This window comes from Sus scrofa, chromosome 16 (assembly GCF_000003025.6).
Source record: "Sus scrofa isolate TJ Tabasco breed Duroc chromosome 16, Sscrofa11.1, whole genome shotgun sequence".
In the NCBI taxonomy this organism is placed as follows: Eukaryota; Metazoa; Chordata; class Mammalia; order Artiodactyla; family Suidae; genus Sus; species Sus scrofa.
Window position 1 is genome coordinate 75,375,483 of NC_010458.4, and position 19,916 is coordinate 75,395,398.

Here is a 19,916-nt window from a genome sequence, read left to right on the forward strand (position 1 = left end):
TCCACTGCACCAGGGGTTGACCCTGCGTCCTGGCTCTGCAGAGACGCCACTGACCCGATCCTGTTGCGCCACAGCGGAAACTCCTCTCACGTCTTTTTATGGCTTCGGGAGGGAGGGGGTGTTTCACCTCAGGGGCAGACAGCTCAGGAACTGGTTGCAGCAGGAAATCCGGAACTGCTCACATGACCCAGCTCTGATTTCAAACACCAGTTTCCACCCCCAGCTCCTCCCGTCCTCAAAGCCACGCTTTAATATTGAAGGTTGTTTTAAAGTAGCGAATGAAAAGCTCACAGAAGCTGGAAAACATCGGCCTTTGCGTTAAAAGTATTTGAGCACCTGGGAAATTATGCAAGTTTTTCTCATTAGATTATTGTAAGATTGTCGTTGGTGTCGGGAGATTGACTACACCTTTTAAAATAAAAACAAGTCTCTGCGGTTTGTTTTTCCAGGTGGATTTTGGTTGCAACCCAGAGCATTTCCCAATAACGAGTGTCTCCGCACTTCAGCCAGTTTGAAACAGTGACGGGTACAAATAACATAAAGGGTTCAGAGGCTGCACCAACGTTCACATGTGCCTCTGAGAACCGATCGTCTTGATTATTAGCACCGGACCGTTTGCACGGCCCAGTTTCGGGAGAGGCAGAGATGGGAAGGACACGTAAATCTGAAAGCGATCCCTGGCCTCGCCCCGTGGGTTAGGATCCGGCATTGCCACAAGCCGCCGCGTAGGTGGCAGGCTTTGCTTCCCAATGACGTCAGCAAATCCAGCCTGGTGGGGCGGGAAGGTCGAGGCGCCGAGGGCCTGTCCTGCTTGGGAGAGAGGTGATGGTCAACTAAGGCTGCTCGGGCAATGCGCGGCAATGCCCGGCTGAGCCGGCCTCCCTGGGCGACGGCCCGGGGCTGGAGCTTTGGGTGGGAGGCCCTGGGAAGCAAGCAGGGCGGGGCCGTGTCACAGGCACGGAGGGGGGCATCCTGCCTGAGGACCGGGCATCTCCCAAGCCACTGAAACATGTTTATCAACACGGTAGAGAAGCAAAGCGGGGACAGCGACTTCCTACCCACTGGAGGAAAAAGGTAACAAGACGTTATCAGTCTAAGGAGAAGGGAACGGGAGAAAGGATAGAAATGGCAAGAAAACACAGACATGGAAAACAAAACGGCTCAAAAAACCACAAGGAGTTAGACCCAGGCAGACGCCCATGAAGGAGGGGGGTGTGAGTGTTTCGTTTCAGTATTTTTTTAAGAGTCCAGCACCGAGGCACTCGGGGCGTTCGGTCGGAATTCGGTTCAGATCAGCAGGTCCCCGCCCCCACCTCAGCCCCGCGGCCTTTCTCCTCTGGGCCGCCGGCAGCAGTTGTTTCCTGTATATCCTTCCTGAGGTTTCCCCGACGGTGTTTTCTCCCTTGTACACAAATGTGACTTCTCTGTGGAATGTTCTGCTCCTAGCATTTTTTAAAAATTTAGTGATGCAGCTTGGGGAGCTCCTGCTGTGGCTCGGTGGGTTAAGAACCAGATTGCGACAGGTCGGGTCGCTGTGGAGGCACGGGTTTGATCCCTGGCCCGGTGCAGTGGGTTAATGTATCTGCCGTTGTTGCAGGTGCATCTTGGATTCACTCCCTGCCCTGGGAGCTTCCATGTGCCCAAGGTGTGGCCATGAAACATAATAATAATGTAGCTTGGAGGTCATTTCCCATCACTGCAGCAGGAGCTTCGTTCTTTGCTAAGGTTCAGAGGCTCCCCCATTAGCCAAACCCTTGTGAACAGATCCTTGCGTTGTTTGCGGTCCTTTGTTTGCAGTCCTTTGTCACTGCTCCAGCGGCTGCAGGAAGAACCTTGTACCTTTCATTTCAAATACTGCGTGTGGCCTGTAGCTTAGAATAAATTCCTAAGGAGCAGTGATATTTCTTGGTCAGGGAGTATGTGCATTTTACATTATGGCAGATATCAGATGTGTTGAGATTGATATCCAATAAAATAAAATTTGTTGCAAGACACATTAAGGAAAAACAGAAATATATGTACAAGAAATAATCTACCAAGAACCTAACCTAACAGCCTTTGACCTTAAAGCACCTTACAGCTAAATACTGAAAAAGCAGAGTTCCTGTTGTGGCTCAGCTGATTAAGAACAAAACATAGTGTCTGTGAGGATGGAGGTTCGATCCCTGGCCTCGCTTAGTGGGTTAAGGATCTGTCATTGCTACAAACTGCAGTGTAGGCTGCAGATATGGCTCTGGTTCAGCGTTGCTGTGGCTGAGGTGTAGGCCAGCAGCTGCAGCTCTGATTTGACCCCTGGCCTGGGCACTTCCGTATGCTGCAGGTGCAGCTGTAAAAAGAACAAAAAAAAAAAAAAAATTGAAAAAGCAAAATATGTTACCAATACAAGAAGCAATGGACAAATCCACAGTTTATATAAAGAAATTTTAATAACAGCATCTATCAGAAATTGACACGCAATGTAGAATTTAGGAATTTGATATACAGAAATGAAAAACTGTAAGCAAAACAAAGATAATGAAAAAAAAAAAAAAAAAAAAAAAAAAAAAAAGAATTGAGTATCAGTGAACAAGCTTGAGCAAACACAAAGTAATGAAGGAGAACACATACTCATTAGGGGTGACCGATGATTCAAAGGCTTTTGGAAGAGACACATCTTTGGTAACTGCTCAAGGAGGAAAGAGACAACCATGGGGTTCCAGCTGTGGCGCAGTGGGTTAAGGATCTGGGGTGCTGCAGCTGTGGTGTAGGTCACAGCTGTGGCTCAGATTCAGTCTCTGCCTGGAAACTTCCACATGCGTGGGTGCGGCCAAAGGAAAAGAGGCGAAAAAGCAAGAGACATGAGAGAAGGCCGTTGCACTACAGCGTCAGTGTGCAAGGCAACACCTGTGCTTTGTGCCGGTGGATTCAAAGCCGTGGGTGAAATGAATACACGCAGGAATCATGTCACTGGCGTTGTTTCAAGAAGGGAGAGAGGCCGCAGCAGGAATCACAACCACAGGCAGAGGGAAAGGCCGTGAGAACACGATGGCGGATAATGTGAGAAAAAGGATGTATATGCATGTGTGACCGGGCACTGTGCTGTGCAGTAGAAATTGACAGAACCCTGTAAACCAGTTAGAGTGGAAATAATAAAAAATCATTATATATATTAAAAAAAAGTCAGCGAGAGATGTGCCCACTGCCTCGCCCCAAACAGGCACGAGGCCCTGGGCGCTTTTCAGGTGAGCTTTGTCAGATTTTTAGGAAAACACCTACTTCCTTTGTCAAATCCGTTTTGTTGAAAAGGTTAGAACATTTCCCCAGTCACTCCATGCTGGGGTACCCAGGAGACCCCACATGGCCCAGGGCACCTACAGAAAGGAAACCTGCTGTGGGCACATCACTGCCGCCGATGGAAAAACCTCAGGGAAACAAGATGGGCAGGGAATTAAAATAGGGGGCCAGCCATGATGGATTCACAGGGCACAAGGATTTATATTCTCTACATAATTTGTATTTTATTATATGTAGTAGATATTTATTATATATTTATATGGTAAAATACATTCTATATGAAGCTATTTATTGAATGTAATGACAAGGAATCATAAGGAATATTAAGAGATGAAAGGAGAATAATTAAAAATTGACGATAACATTTAAGACAGATGCCTTACTTTAAAAATAACAGGAGTTCCTGTCATGGCTCAGTGGTTAACGAATCTGACTAGCATCCAGGAGGACGCAGGTTCGATCCCTGGCCTCGCTCAGGTTAAGGATCCAGCGTTGCTGTGAGCTGTGGTGTAGGTCACGGATGCTGCTTGAATCCTGCATTGCTGTGGCTGTGGCTTAGGCAGGCAGCTGCAGCGAGCCTGGGCACCTCCATGTGCCGCGATTGTAGCCCTTATTAAAAAAAAAAAACAAAAAAACAACAACAAAAAAAAAAACCTCAGAATAAAAGGAAACTAATCTAACTCGATAAAAGGATACTTATCAGAAATCATGTATCAGACATCATCCTTAATGGTAAAAATATTAGAAACAGGAACCAGGCAACAGACACTGTTACTGTAACAGATACTCTTCACCATCATCCCGTTAATTCACCCTGACTCCTGCCATACGGCGAGGCCGAGGGAAGCAACGCGGGATTGAAGGGCTACCACTGCCATGATTTGCAGATCAGATAATCAGTGCTGCATGAAGATCCAAGACCGTGAACGAGAAAGGTATAAAAACCCAGTTAAATAGTTCCGTCATTTGCTAAAGATGAAAGAGCTCATAAAGATTTTTGCAGTGACCCATTAGGAGGAAATATTTGCCATATTTGTATAGCTTACCCATCAGCTCCATACGCTGTGAATCGCTTCTCTGAATCGATAAGAAAAAGACGAACGCTTTAGAGAAAAGCAGACCAAGGAGGGACACGGTCATTTGCAGAAAAAGGCGCGCAAGAGAGACGAGGCAGCCCAGCTCAGCTTAGAAAATGAGAAGCGGCGTCAGGGCGTTTCAGTGCTGCTCTCCTCTCAGGACCGAAGCCGAAGGAGTGATAATCCAAGGATGACGACGGGCAGGGTGCCTTCGCTTTAGCCCCAGGGTCTTGGGAGGTGGGCTTCCTGTGCTTCTGGTTTGAGTCCCGCAGCGCCATGTGCCTATGACCTTGGGTTAAATGAGGTCAGAGTCAAGTGCAGGGATCTAGGTGGATCTCAGTTGCCCCAGGACCTGGCTCCCAGGAGCTGCAGAAAGCCAGGCGTCCGATGGATGAGGCTCTTCCCCGCCCTCTCTCGGGCTGGATGATGGTCAGGTGTGTTAGGAGGGGACCCTCCAGAGGTGACAGTCCTGGGCCTTCACCAGCATCCTGTGCACAGGGAATCAAAACAAAAGCCACAATGGCGGTGTCACGTGTCACCCGGAGTCTGGGAGCTGAGCTGTCCCCCACCTCTCTCAGCAGCAGAGGCCGAGGGGCTCCTGCGCTGTCACAATAAGCCCTGAGGGGGCGTTTGCACCTTCCCTCTCTCTGCTGGTGTGCTTCACTCTGTCTGCCTCCCTGCAGACAGCAAGCCCCACGCAGACAGGGAGCTCTGTCCCTCTCCCCAGTGCCTGGTGCCCAGAGAGCATTGCTTGAATGAATGCTGGTGAGCGGCCAGTAGCAGGCGTCCTGGGGGACAAATGGCGGCCTCTCGAGGGGACACTGACTTCTGCATCTCTGCCTCAGGGTGATGGTTTGGAAAGAAGTGGACGGACTCTCCAGTCATCTCTAGGGTGCGGGGGTCTCAGCTTTGCCCAGCTGGTCACAGGACCCAGGGAGGGAGCTGGACAAGCCCCGTCCCTACCCTGGGACACCAGCCTGTTGTTAAACTCAAGGAGTGGAGCCTGATTCAGGCGGGCGACTCCCCCTGGGTCCCCAACTCATCGCCTAAACAGCATCTGCTGAGTGCTTGTTGCCCCCTTCCCACCGTGGAGACCTGCTGCCTGGGGGCAGGATTGTCCAGCACGATTTAGGACGGGGAAGCGGGAGGAAGCTCTCAGAGAGCTTCTTGCTCAGGGACAGAGCTGGGGTTTCTGCCCTGCCTCACAGGGCGGCCCGTGGAGGGAGGAGGACCCCTTCTGGGGTCTTGTGAGGAGGGAGTTTAAATAGCACATCTACGCAGCATTATGAATATGAAGTTTACCCCTGAGCATGACACTGAGAACATTTAAAAACCATTCGTTGCCGAAAATTAAGCTCATCTGAATCTTGGCAGGTGGAGCTATGTAGAAGACCCCCCGCTTCCCAGCTTGGGGACCCCCCACCCTCGCACGCAGAGTGTCAAAATCTCCAGGAGGGGGAGGGGCGAGGTGCCAAGTTTCAGCCACGGGGTGTAACGCTTCCCCCAGAGCTGTAGGAGGAAGGCTGGGTGGGTCTCAGGCATCCCGGAGCCCTTGACAGTCTCTGCCATCTGGACGGGGCAGAATGGGGCGTATACACGCGGGACAAATGCTTCCACGTTTCTGTGAAACCTGCTGCCTGGGATTCCTACCCGTGACTGACCTGCACAGACCCACCGCCTGGCCCCTCTGGTCAGCGCGCAAGTGCAGTGGTAACTGGTGCATCTCCCAAACCCCAAGTCTCTGCGAACCAACGACAGCATCCGGCCGGGATGCTGCGGAGGCTGCCCAAAGGGCTCAGGCGAACGTGCTGCCCACGTGCATGCTGGAGCCCAGGCTTGGCTTTCCCGGGCCTGCTCAGCACCCAGGTTCTCAGCCCAGGGGACAGCAGGGGGCAGCCCTGAGTCGCGGCGGATGGGCTGCATTGGAGGAGGGACCTGTGCACCAGAGGCTTCGGGGCTGCCCATGGGGAGACGGGGGCAGGGTGATGGGGAGAAGGTCATTCAGTTGATGCTTAAGTAATGCAGTACCTTAGGCTGCAAGTTCTAGATGGGAAAACTGAGGTCCCAGTTGGCTGGACCTGTGCTCTGGCCTCATCACGTGACTAGGGACTGCCTCGTCCACCAGAGCGGTGACAACAGGCAGCAGACAGCACCCTCTCTGCATTCTGGTGCTTGGAGGCTGTGAGCTGAGCCCAGGGGAGGCAGGAGGGCCCTGCTGAGAAGAGAGGCTCTGAGCCTCTAAGTGCAGGAGCAACCTCAACTCACCTGCCAACGGGCACCTGTCTGTGCCTGGACTGGAGCCACACTCAGAGATGCTGACTATGAACTGACAAATCGCAGGTGACATCTGGCCGGCAGGAAGGATGACCCCAGGGGTTATGCCCCAAGTTTACCCCGGACCTCCTCCCCGCCTGACTGCCCATCTCTGTTCCCCAAACGCTCAGTAAACCAGCTTCACCCTCCTGCGCCCTCTCATTGTCAAGTTCAATGAATCCTCAATGAGTCGTTGATCTGTGGTCACTACCTCCTTGTCTCAGAGTCGTGTTTTGAAAGTTTTGAAATTAGACTTGGACCTTATGATGGTACACGTGTGCTCACCTGTGTATAGCTAATCAGGCCATGCTTTTCAATAAAAAATATTCAGCAAAAGTCTGACATTGTGAGTAGTCTACAAGCTAATATTTGTCCTCCAATACCTGCATTATTTTTATTTTTTAGCTTGGATAGCAAGTTTAATTTTTTATTTTTGTCTATTTATTTATTTGTCTTTTTAGGGCCGCACCCATGGCATATGGAGGTTCCCAGGCTATGGGTCGAATCGGAGCTATAGCTGCCAGCCTACACCACAGCCACAGCAATGCCAGATCCTTAACCCACTGAGCGAGGCCAGGGATTGAACCTGCATCCTCACGGATGCTAATCAGATTCGTTTCTGCTGAGCCACGACAGGAACTCCAAGTTTAATTTTTTGATTTCAAGTTTCAGCTCATTTCTTCCTTTTTTAAAGTTTTATTGAAGTCCAGTTGATTTACAACGTTGTGGTCATTTCTGTTGTATCTACAGAGTTTGTGTATTTCTCTGCCAATGATCTTTTTCTTTCTGATTTGGAGGCACGCTCTTAAAGAATTAGCCCTTGAGGAGTTCCCGTCGTGACGCAGTGGTTAACGAATTCGACTAGGAACCATGAGGTTGTGGGTTGATCCCTGGCCTTGCTCAGTGGGTTAAGGACCCGGCGTTGCCATCAGCTGTGGTGTAGACTTGGCTCAGATCCCACGTTGCTGTGGCTCTGGTGTAGGCCGGTGGCTACGGCTCCGATTCGACCCCTAGCCTGGGAACCTCCATATGCCTCGGGAGTGGCCCTAGAAAAGGCAAAAAGACAAAAAGACAAAAAAAAAAAAAAAGAATAGCCCTTGAACTTGGTATGCCTTTCCATTTATCTCTGGTAATTTGATAATTGTATAGGGGTTTTTTCCCACAGGGGACTTTTATGTAGTTGACTTTATGAATCTTTTTTTCATGTTTCTAGGTTTGGGATCATCTTTTTAAAAAATCTTCCTCAACCCAAGATTATAAAAATCAGTTGACTTTAAATGCCCCCCCCACTAGCGCGCACGCGCACACACACACACACACACACACAGAGGCACACAGAGGCACACACACACACAGAGGCATACGCACACACACACATACACATACAGACACATACACACTAGCACACACACACACACACAGGCACACACAATGCACACACACAGAGGCATACGCACACACACACATACAGACACACACACACACACACTATACGGTGTTAAATGTAAGTGTATGCAGTCGCTTTGCTTCATCTGCACCCACACCACTGCTGATCTTCAAAGCTGGACAGAGATCAAAGGTCAAAAGGTCGGGCCCCCTGTTTCAGCAGTGAGGGGACTGAGACCCTTGGCAGGACTGTCATCACCCGAACTCCCCAGGTGAGCTGGCCACGGGCTGTGTGAGCACAAGTCACAGGAAACCCACCCCCGGGGCCCCTCCCTGGATTCTCCCCGCCCCGATCCACCTCCAGGCCCAGGGGAACCAGGGAAAACCTGAAGCGTGGCTTCCATTTATCCTCACATCCAGTTTCTGGTTGAAATTCAATTGAGTCTTAATTAATGCAATGCCTTAGGCTGTGGGCTTGGCAGGAATTTCGAGATACAGGTAAAATTCCAGGGAGCTGGGCCTTCGGTGACGCTCCCATTGATCCGTGTTGGCTCTGTAAACGCCCAGTGGTATTTCAGGTGTTTACTTCTCTGGGCGAAGGGCTGTTCTGGGTACTGGGGGGCAAAGACACCCGGACCCCAGCCCTGCTGCCCCGAGCCCTCGAGCTCCCTGTGGAGGCGCGATGTGTCTGTCAGGAGCCCACGGACCAGGCAGGGCAGGTCCCAACCCAGCGTGGGGGCTCACGTTTGAGTCGGGTCATAATGCACGTAGTTTCCAAGTTCAGGGTCTTGCCGGAGGCCAGCTCCGGTGGCCAGGGAGTGTACACTTTCCTGAAGGAGAGGGAAGGCCGTCGGCTTTTGCATCAGAGACAGCCTCTTTGTCCCTTTCAAGGTGCTGGACTGCTCAAATTTTATTGGCATAAGTGGTTGATTATATAGACAGTTTTTCACTACAGATTACATCACAGTGTTAAAAGTACATTGGTTAACTCTTACATGGTACAGCAGCTATACATCATGTTTTAAGACCTTTATCTTAACTAAGTTTAGTGGGTACAATTTAAGGGCAATTAGGTGCAATACATCATGTGGAAAGGAGGAGACTCAGTACCAGTCATCCCATGGTCAGCCAGTCTCCACAAGTTGAAGAGGTCACGGACGCAAGAATTGGGCATTCACAAATCTTGTTTTCAGACTGGCGCTTATCTTTAAAGCATTATGGCAAGGAGACAGTGTAAGAAAATATAAGCCAACTTAACTAGCTATCACTTAAAAGCTTCTATAACTCATAGCTAGGTATCTTTTGGTCAAGAATAATATATGTCTAACTTTTTATGAACCTTATTAAAATCCTAACTCTAAAGTTTACTGTATAACTAGTTAGTGGCTAAACACTATGTTTTAATTAAGTTGGATTTGAAAAGGGGAGAGTCCTTCAGGATGAAATTTTTATTATATTGTTGTAATTTTGTTAAATCACAAATCACCACAGGAAAATAAGAATGGGAAATAAGAATAATAAGTAAATAATCAGGAGAGACTGAGGAAAAACTGAATAATAAATAAAGCAGCAGGAAAGACTAGGTCACTGGAGAAACAATCCATGTTCTCCAGCGCAAACGTGGAAATTGTTTCCCAGGAAAGCCCCAGTTCTTCCCCATCGACGTCAAAGTGAGAGCTGTGTAACCCGAGGCCTGCCCTCGGCCTGTACCGTGCAGGCAGGCTTTCATCCTGACCAGAGGCCCACCTTCGGCTTCACCGTTCAGGTGAGCTCTCTTCCTTGGGTAGGAACCTGCCTTCAGGTTTTTCTGCCATCAGGCAAGGTACTTTTTTTTTTTTTTTTTTTTGTCTTTTTGCTATTTCTTGGGCCGCTGCCGCGGCATAAGGAGGTTCCCAGGCTAAGGGTCGAATCGGAGCTGCAGCCACCAGCCTACGCCAGAGACACAGCAACGCAGGATCCGAGCCGCGTCTGCAACCTACACCACAGCTCACGGCAACGCCGGATCGTTAACCCACTGAGCAAGGGCAGGGAATGAACCTGCAACCTCATGGTTCCTAGTCGGATTCTTAAACCACTGCGCCATGACGGGAACTCCAAGGTCCTTTTTTTTTGAGTCCTTGCATCTCCTCGGCTCCCCGCAGGGTCTCATTCTGCAGCCCTGCTCTGCACTGCTTCCAACTCAGCGGTGTCTCCCAAAAACATGCAAGTTTTAATTGATGTCCTGTTCCTTTGTCTCTTGATTCATCAGTTTAAACTTTTTATTATGGAAAATTCCAAATATACAAAAGTAGGGAGAATGGACAGTGACCCCTCCCTGGGCAACCTTTGCTCAATTCCACCAAGTCACACTGGGGCTTGTTTTGTCTGCAGACCCCTCCCCCTAACACACGCGCTCGCGCGTGCGCACGTGCGCACACACACACACACTCCACCCCAGATGAGCTTAAAGCAAACCCAAGACCATCTATTCATTCATAAATTTCCAGGAGAAAAAGATGTGCTTTCTCTTAACACACAGGGATACAATTTTCTCACCTAAAAAGTGTAAGAGCACAGAGTTGAATCCTTGTGCTCCAGTTAAAAAAAAACCAACAAAACCCAAAAAACCCAACAGCCAGGATCTGAGCAGCTTTCGGGACATGTTCTGCCGTTGTCCCCAGGCTAGAGGTGAAATTAGAGCTGCAGCTGCAGGCCTACCTACCCCACAGCCACAGCAGCGCCCCAACAGCTTGTGACAATGCTGGATCCTCAACCCACTGAGAAGGCCAGACCTGCATCCTCATGGATGCTAGTCAGGTTCTTAACCCTCTGAGCCACAACCAGAACTCCCCCGGGGGATCTTGTGCACAACTGGCCGTGTCTCTGGAGGCCACCCTCGAGGGCTCTTCGGGCTCTTCGAATCCTCGTCTTCTGACACTGACACCCCAGACACAAGCCACCCTGCCCCCGGCCCTTTGAAGGAAACCAGTTCTTACTCAGCTGCCTTCCCATCCCCTGGGGGGCCTCACTTCCCGCTCTAATCCGCTGAGTACCCTCGTGAGCAGATCAGCTCGAGTTCTCATTGTTATCTTATCAGAGCGTATTCCCCAAATGATTATCTACGCCAGTGGTTCTCGGCCCAGGCCGCCCGTAAGCACCAGCTGCGCAGCGCCGAGAACATGCTGGAGGATGTGACGTGGCCGGTCTGGGTGGGTGAGGCCCAGGCACAGGTTTCTTAAGGACACCCAGTGGCTCCCAGGGGTCGCCTCCCAGCACTGGCAGTGTCCAGAGCAGATGGTCAGCAGAGATGACTGTTTCAAAGGCCTGAAAACATGCATTTGACCCAGATTTTTACCTTCAAGTCCAGGCAACAGCTGGAGCCAGACGCTTAAGCCGGCAAAGCGCAGCTAATTGAAAACCACACGGGATTCCCTTTCCCGGAGGGAGGGAGAGGCTCACGCTGGCCGATCCAGTGCCTGGGTCTTGCAAAGGATGCTCATGAGGTCTTCAAAGCAGGCCGGGCCCTGCAGAAGCATAAAACCTCATTTTCCTCATCCCTTCTAGGTCTCACAAAAAAACTTCCCGGGAGGCTCTACAAGCCAAGCAGAGAACCTCAGTGGAGCCACCTGGTTATTGTAGATTAAAACAGATTCTAGTGGTATTTCTAGTATGCGTGGGTAGGGACGGTGGCTACTCTTAAGATGACCTGAAATTCTCATCCCCTGGTGGCCATGCCTTTAGACTCCTCCTGCCCCCAACTGCAGGCAGAAACCGTGACTCTGATGGGATTCATGCCTGTGAGCAGGTTATTGATCGCTGACCTTGAGTTAATCAAGTTGGGGGGCAGGGAGTCCTGGTGGGCCTGGCCTAATCAGGTGATCCCTTCAAGGGCGTGGGCCCTTCCTGGAGTGAGAGGTTGAAGTGTGAGGGGGCCTGTGGAGGGGGCCACATGGCAAGGACCTGAGGGCCACCTCTAGAAGCTGAGGGTCTCCCCTCACTGACAGCTAGCAGGACTCTGGGAACCCCAGTCCTCCTATGACCACAGGGAAATATGTTCTGCTAACACCTGAGGGCAGTGGAAGAGGAGCCTCCCAGTCAAGCCTCTAGAGGAGAGCACAGTCGGCCAACAGCTTGATTTCAGCCTGGAAATCAGGGACTCCGCTGATAGGCGCCCGTGCTCATGGAACCGTGAGATAATAAATTGGGGGGTTCTGTTTGTTTAGGCTTATTTTTGGTTAAATATATGTAACATGAAGTTCACCATTGTAATCATCTTAAAATGATTAAATTCATTGGCATTAAGTACATCCACAGTGCTGCGCAAAGATCACCACTACTTCCAGGAATTTCTCGTCATCCCACACTGAACCTCTGCACCCATTAAGCACGAACTCCCGTTCTCCCTCCCCCAGCCTGGTGACCTCAGTTCTGCCTTCTGTCTCGAGGAATCTGCCTTGCCTAGCGTCTCAGATACTGGAAATGCTACAGTATTTGTCTTTTTTGTGTCTGGTTGATTCCATTTAGCATAAAGTCTCAAGGTGCAGCTCCATGTCGTAGCATGTGTCAGAATTTCATTCCTTTTTAATGGCCGAATAATATTCCAGGGTGTAGAGAGATGGCATTTATCCATTTATCTGCTAATGGACGTTTGGGTCGTTTCTACCCTTTGGCTACTGTGAGTAATGCTGTGGTGAACATGAGTATACACGACTCTCTTTTTTTTCCCTTTGTATTGTTTTTTGTTTTTTGCTTTTTGCTAGGGCTGCCAGCCTACACCACAGTCACAGCAGCACCAGATCCAGCCACATCTTTGACCTATGCCACAGCCCCAGCAATGCCAGATCCTTAACCCACTGAGTGAGGCCAGGAATCGAACTCATGTCCTCATGGATGCGAGTTGGTTTCTTACCCGCTGAGCCAAAACAGGAACTTCAAACATCACAAGCATTTTGAACTCAAAAGAGAGTTTGCTCCTAGAAACTATTTCTGCAATGCATGCCCAGCTGGCCAGCGGATGACTCTGACAGCTGCCAACATTTCTACAGTAAATTTCGAGGGTGTCCGTGAGGAGGTTGGGTTCAGAAAGCTCAGTTCGGAGCCTCGAATGTACCCCTGTGGATCCAGGAAGGGCAGACAGGGCACTGCCTTCTCCAAGCGCCTTCCACCCAAAGTACTTGGCAGAGGGCACCTCCTGGACAGTGTTCTCCCCCCAGTCTCGGTGCACGCGGCTGCAGGTGGCGGAGAGCCGGGGCGGGGCTCTGGTCAGAGACCGCACAGTCAGGTGGGCAGTTTGGAAAGGTCGCAGCTGCCGCATATGCAAGTTCCCAGGCTAGGGGTCGAATCAGAGCTACAGCTGCCGGCCTACACCACAGCCTAGCAAGGCTGAGTCCAAGCCATGTCTGCGACCTACACCGCAGCTCAGGGCAACTCTGGATTCTCAACCCACCGAGCGAGGCCAGGGATCAACTCTGCATCCTCATGACTACTAGTTGTGTTCTTAACCTGCTGAGCCACAGCGGGAACTCTGGTGGGGCTAATTGGTGCCCCATACCTCTGTGTCTCACATCCCTGCAAGTGGGGACAGCAGTGGCCTCAGTGGGTCAGCAGGTTCCGAGGCCCGGGCGTCTGGGCTCAGAGCCTGGTCTTGCTGAACGGCCTGCAGATGAGTGGAGATTGAGTTTGCAGCAAGTCAGAGAAAGTCTGTCTCTGCTGTGGGCTCCTATCCTTGTTTATGTCAGTGCGTCCAGCCGCTCCGTCTCCTTGGGCCGTGCTGGCCAGGACAGTTAAGTCAGGCTCGTGGGGACAGCTTGGTAGTGGCAAAGGTGAGGGGTGGCCGCCATCCTTCCAGCCGCAGGCGCCGGAAGCAGGAAGGGCTCTGGGTCCTGGTTCTTCATCTGACTTGCCAGGAGCCCACCCTTCCAGCCCCCCGCTCCCCACTGCTCGGCGGACTCCCCCTCCTGCTCTCCTGGACCCCGAGACTGGTCCTTGCTGTGGTCCTAAGTGCTTTGTGGCCCTCTGCCCACTGGAGATGCTGAGGTTTCTGGCACATCTTCAACAGGGGTAACACTTGACATTGTATAGCGAACATTTGCTGAATTTTTTTTGATGCAGCAGGTACTTTTCTAGAAACATCTGCGGTTGTTCTGTTATGTCTCCGTTTATAAATAACAAGCTAAGCCTTGAGGTTTGCCAGCTTGCCCAGAGGGACAGCACTGGATTCAAAGATTGTGTGGTCCTAAGTCCAAGGCCCTCCACAGCAAGCTAGAGCAAAAGGGACATGGGACGTGCGGGGACCAAGCTGAACCATGTTCTCAGAGAGGGGGCGAGACGGGCGCCCAGAGAAGGGGCTTCCCTTGAACTTGGGTGCTGGGTCTATGCCTGACTGATGGCCTTTAGCTCTCGAGGGGGTGTGTGCTGCCTGCAGAAACTGGAGCTCACAAGCGGATTTTTCCTTGTAACAAAAATGCCAAATAAAATAAGCTACTCTGTAACTGTCTCATCATATTTTGCCTTTTTTCCTTTGGCTTAAGGACTTCCTGTCACAGAGTGAAATATCATTGTGTACCTCCGTTTGGCAAAATGATGAACTCCGATAGTGCCAAGTGTGGGAGAGGAAGCAGCTCAAGCAATACTGTCTACCTGCTGGTGGGAGTGTAAATTGTTACCACCACTGTGAAAATCGATCGTGTAAATTTGAACGTGCGCCTACCCTACACTCTGGCTGTTCTCGTCTGAGGAATCGTTGAGAGATGCTTGTTGATGGACATTTAGGGTGTTTCCCTGTGTTGGCTATTGTGGATTGTGCTGCAGTGAACATGTGAATGCATGTATCTTTTTGAATTCTAGCTTCGTCTGGATATATGCCTGGGAGTGGGATTGCTGGGTCTTGTGCGGTGGCTGTATTTGGCTCCCCTAGGAAGCTCCGTACTGTTCTCCCTGTGGCTGTAGAAAACAAGGTCCTGCCATATAGTCCAGGGAAATATATGTAGTCTCCTAGAATAGACCGTGATGGAAAATAATGTTTAAAAACGTATATATTTATGTGTGACTGAGTCACTTTGCTGTACGGAAGAAATTGGCACAACACTGTAAATCAACTATAATTAAAAAAGAGAGAGAGAGAGAGGGATGCCTGCAAACACATATAAGACTCAATGAACAAAAATGTGCATATGGCAGAGCTGTTCCCAGTCGCAAGACACTGGAAGCATCCCAACTGCCTGTAGAAACTGGAGTCTCCTCACACAGGCTTCTGTAGAGGGATGAAAAAGGAAGGAACTAGAGTCGCAAGGAAAACCTGATGCTTTGTAATGGTGTCGCGTTGCATGAGAAAGCAAGTGCCAGAAGACTTCGTATAAGAGGAGAGCCTTTCCCCATAGCTTTTAAGATGCACAGCTGGAGTTCTCAGGTGGTTCTCAGCAGGTTGAGGATCCGGTGTCGTGGGTTTGATCCCTGTCCTGGGAACTTCCACATGCCAGAGGCATGGCCGAAAACCCCCCAAGTGCACAGCTATACAAAATACTTAGTTCTACATGTGTGTGTCCTAAGTTTTTTCAAACGCAAAGTGATGATGAAGCCCAAATTCAACTACGAGACAGTAGTTGCCTCTGAAGAAAGAGGCAAAACGCCAACGGGAAGGAGCACAGATGAAAGTGTTAGTCATCCGCAGTGTCCTCACGCTTGGGTCGGCTGTCAGGTTCAGGACGTTTTTCGTATCAGACAGACAGACAGACAGACAGACAGTAAAAAGGGCCATGCATAGTTGAACCACTGATATAAGCTGAATCTGTATAAGCTCTGTGCGTCTGAGGTCCAATTTAAAAAAAAAGAGAGAGGAGAAACCTTACTTTAGTTGAGTTACCACATGTCAAGAAGCCTAGGAACAAAGGCGTTGTTTATAAAATCTTGGGGTTTGGCCTCAGGTTCCAGATCCACCTGCCAATGTTGAAAGACACCCTTGACGCGGGGGTGTGTTGGGAAAGACCGAAACGAGAGATCATTGAGTAATCAGTTGTCAAGCTGGTGGAGTAGTTCAAGGAGCCAACCTGAAGGTGATACCCAAGCCGCGTTATTGACCCAGGAGACGTGTGAGAGGCAGAGGAGGGGCTGGGTAGACAGCACCAGGCGGGGCTCAGGTGGCTCAGCACTGCCTGGGAGCATCCTCCTACGGCTGGGAGCCCTGAACCTGGAGGGCCGGGGGCTCAGGAAGGAGCGGGGAGGGCCAGGAGTGGAACAGGGTGGAGTCGCAGTGGAGACCAGAGCCTCAGACAAGCCCCCAGGAAGCGGCCACCGAATGGGGGGCTCTTGTGCAAGAGCGTGTCTAGCTTAGGCGGGGCTTCAGCCCTGGACCGCTGTTCCCTCCAGAAAACCGCCATGCACCAGCTGGGCACCGCGAGACTGGTATGGGGACGGGTGCACCCCCCGTGACGCCCACCTGCCTGTGGTCTAGTCTGAGGGACCACGCTTAGGATTTTGGCCTGAAAACAGACCCTTCGGACACCAGAGCCAGCCCCCCACCAAGTGAGGTGATGGTGGGGGGCATGGAGGGGGCCCGGAGCAGGGCTGGCGGGCAAGACCCAGGCTCCTCTCCACGAGGGGCCCTGCTCCCTCCTCTGGGGCTGCGTCCACAGCCCCTCGTCCTCAGGGTATTAGTCACCGATTCACTCCCTCCCCACCCGCACCCCACGAGCTCCCCCAGCGCCCTCACCTGCGCCGTGTGAGTCTCTCTCTTAGTGTCCTGAGAGGGCAGACGGCCTTCCCTGGGCTTCTAGGCTCTGCTCTCTCTCCTGTTCCCCGTTTGCAACCTGAGGTCACTGCTGAAAAACCTCCACACTTCCGGTGTCCCTCTCGGCGAAGGTGGGGGGTGTGGACCACCCCAGGGAGAAAGACAGGCCACCAGCTCCTCCACCAAGTGCCACTGGGCCCCCGGGCCCGCGCTCTCGGCTGGCAGGGCTTCAGTCCAGGGGCCAAGGCAATGGGCTCCTGGGCACACATCCGCCTCCATCGCTCACAGAGGGAGGGGACCCGGTCCCTGCGGGCTTTTGGCGACCGGTCAGGGTTCCCTTCCTCATACTGTGCCCTCGTGGACCACGAGCCGAGGTGTGATTGCCAGGGAAGCCAGGCATCCGAAGGCTTTGCTGCAGGGGAATCCTTGCTTGCAAGTGGGTTTCAGCGTTAATTGCCCTTCAAAGTGTCACCTGGCTGGGCCGAGCGGCAGGACGGGACGGCGGTTCTCTTTCATCCCTGCCAAGAAAGCCACAAGCTCCTTTAGAAGAACAGCTCATGTTGGACAGAGCCTGGCATCTAGACAGTGGGCTTGCCAGCACCCTGGGCCTGCATCAAACAGAAGGAAGCGGGTGGCAGACGGGTTTGTACCCCGGGTGCCCTTGGCGCAGACCCGCCGGTAACCCTGCCCGGTGGCCTGCCTCCTCTCCGGGGAACAGGTGCCCTCCACCCATCTCTGCTGGACACTGGCTCAGACAGGAGGGGGCTCAGACCCCCCCATGTTAGCAGGAAGCTTCTGGACACAGGCTCCTTTGGGGTTCAGCCAGAGCCAGCTTTTCTGGGAGCCCCCAGGAGGCTGGCTTCCCAAGGAAGGGGTGCAGGTAGGGAGCGGCCGTTCTGCCGCTCTGGACCACGTGGATGGCAGAGGAGGCAAGAGTGGTCCTGGGGGCTGGGACTCCGTTCCCTCCCCAGCTCCCCCGGCTGCCCCGCGCTGTGCTCAGCTACGGTGGCTCTGTGCCCCTGTGGGGACCAGTCTCCTCTTCCGCCAGTGGGAGGCTTTGGCATGCAGGGAAGTGGGGAAGGGGCTTTGCCCTGAAGACCCCAGCCCCCTTTCCGAGGCTGACCTGTTCTAAGGGTCCCACAGTGTGCCCAGCAAGAGCTGTCTCAATGAGGCCGTTTGCAGGCTGGGGACAAAAGGCCCCATTCTCGTCATGGAGTGCCACCGTGGGCGGGGCCAGTTCACAGCTGGGACAAGACCTGTCCCGCATGGGCTTGTCCATGTCCACAGCTGGGACAGCCCTCAGCCACATGGCCTTGTCCCTGTGGTCAGCTGCCTGCAGAACTGCGGGGAGGGTGTGGGGTCCCAGCAGGCCCCCCTGAGCAGAGACCCCCTCTGTCTCCAGCCCCTGGCTTGCTCCCAGGAGAGGCAGCCTCTGCACTGCAGGAGGGGCTCCAGCCTGAGCTAGGAGGGGCTGCAGGAGCAGCTGGCAAGTTCTAGAACAGCAAGGGTCAGTCTTGACCCTCCTTTTTCCTATGGTGCCCGGCACAGGATACAGAATTGGGTAGGGACACCACAAAATGTGAAAAAGCTCACTTAGAAGTCTGTTTTCTTGGACCATTTGGAAGTGTTCCAGATGCAAAGCATTAAATATTTTATTTCTGTAAACATCAAGATGCCCACTGTACGATGGGCATATGCATTGAGCTAATTGGATCATTTGTTACATTTACCTAGAGCAAAACTGCCAGAAACACAAACATCAAAATAATCTGAGAACTGGAGTTCCCGTCGTGGCGCAGTGGTTAACGAATCTGACTAGGAAGCGTGAGGTTGAGGGTTCGATCCCTGGCCTTGCTCAGTGGGTTAAGGATCCGGCATTGCCATGAGCTGTGTGTGGTGTAGGTTGAAGACACAGCTCGGATCTGACATTGCTGTGGCTGCGGTGTAGGCTGGCAGCTACAGCTCTGCTTCAACTCCTAACCTACGAACCTCCATATGCCCCGGATGTGGCCCTTAAAAGCAAAAAAACAAAACAAAACAAAAGGATCTGGCGTTAAGGATCTGGCATTGTCACTGCCTGTGGCACCGTGGCACCGGTTTGATCCCTGGCCACAACTTTGCATGCTCTGGGCATGACCACCGCCCCCCAAAAAATCCAAAACCGGGAAAAGAAGGGTGGAGGGAGCACGTGAGCAATCTAACAAGCGTGTCTAAACCTCAGCTGATGGACTCCACGGCGTCGGTGTTAATCTCCAGGTGACAAGAGGCCGAATGTCCAGGTCGTTGACTATGTAAAGGAGACAGACAATGTCCCACTCGGGGGCCACTGGGCCCAGAGCCGGGTCCAGATGGTGCTGGAGTCTCCGGGGGGTGGGGCAGACGGCCTGTTGGCACGAGGCCACCCCTAGAGCTTGAAGTGTGTGGTGGGACCAGGGGGCAGGGTGCTGCGGGATTAGGGAGCCATAGACCTGCTCCCCTGGCCTGTCCCATCCTGTCCTGCAGGACTTGGCCACCTCTGTGTCCTGTCCAGGCCGTTTGAAGCATGACACCCTCCGGCCCTTTTCAGCCCCTTTGATTCCCAAGGAAGCAGGATGTGCCTCATTCTGGCTCCATCGGACTCAGCCCACCAAGGCTGATGCCTCCCTGACTCCATGAAGGCACGGAAAGCTCGGCCTGTTCTGGCTTCCTCCCCTGATGGGCTCCCAGGACGTCCCCCTTGCCACGGAGCCGAGGGTCCCCTCTGCTCTGCAAATGCCCTGGGGGCTGCTTCACCGGTGCCTCGGCTCACTGCCTGCCTCTGCCCAAGCCACTGAGTCTCCTCCTCACCCCTCAGGTCATGGCACCTGCATTCTTCTCAGGTTCTCAGCCTTGACCTGCAAACTCCCATCTCTGTGGGGACCCGTCGTCACCGACCCCCGCTTCCCCCGGCCCAGGCCCTTGATTCACGTGTTAAGTGTTCACATTCCCAGCCGATCCATGGGTCTGGTCTCCAGCCTCGGGTGTGCAGTAGCCCCGTGTCATGTCCCTATAAAACTAGCTGCTCCCTAAGCTTCGGGGAGCCCGAGTTCTCTCTGCTCAGTGCTCCCGGCCACTCTGCCGGTCGATAAACCTGCGTGCGATCTCCCTGCCTCCTGTCTCTGCCTCCTTCTTCCCTCGCTGTGTCT

The 19,916-nt window shown here is 52.3% G+C and overlaps 1 protein-coding gene and 1 long non-coding RNA gene across 4 annotated transcripts in view; both read left to right on the forward strand.

Annotated features, from left to right (window-relative positions):
* NSUN2 (NOP2/Sun RNA methyltransferase family member 2) overlaps positions 1-19,916 on the forward strand; it is a 79,095-nt gene that overhangs the window by 39,918 nt on the left and 19,261 nt on the right. The gene's annotated exons all lie outside the window — the stretch shown is intronic.
* Positions 17-15,060, forward strand: LOC110257333. The gene is made up of 2 exons (XR_002339811.1): positions 17-1,074; positions 14,558-15,060. It is a non-coding gene; the product is annotated as an uncharacterized LOC110257333 (long non-coding RNA).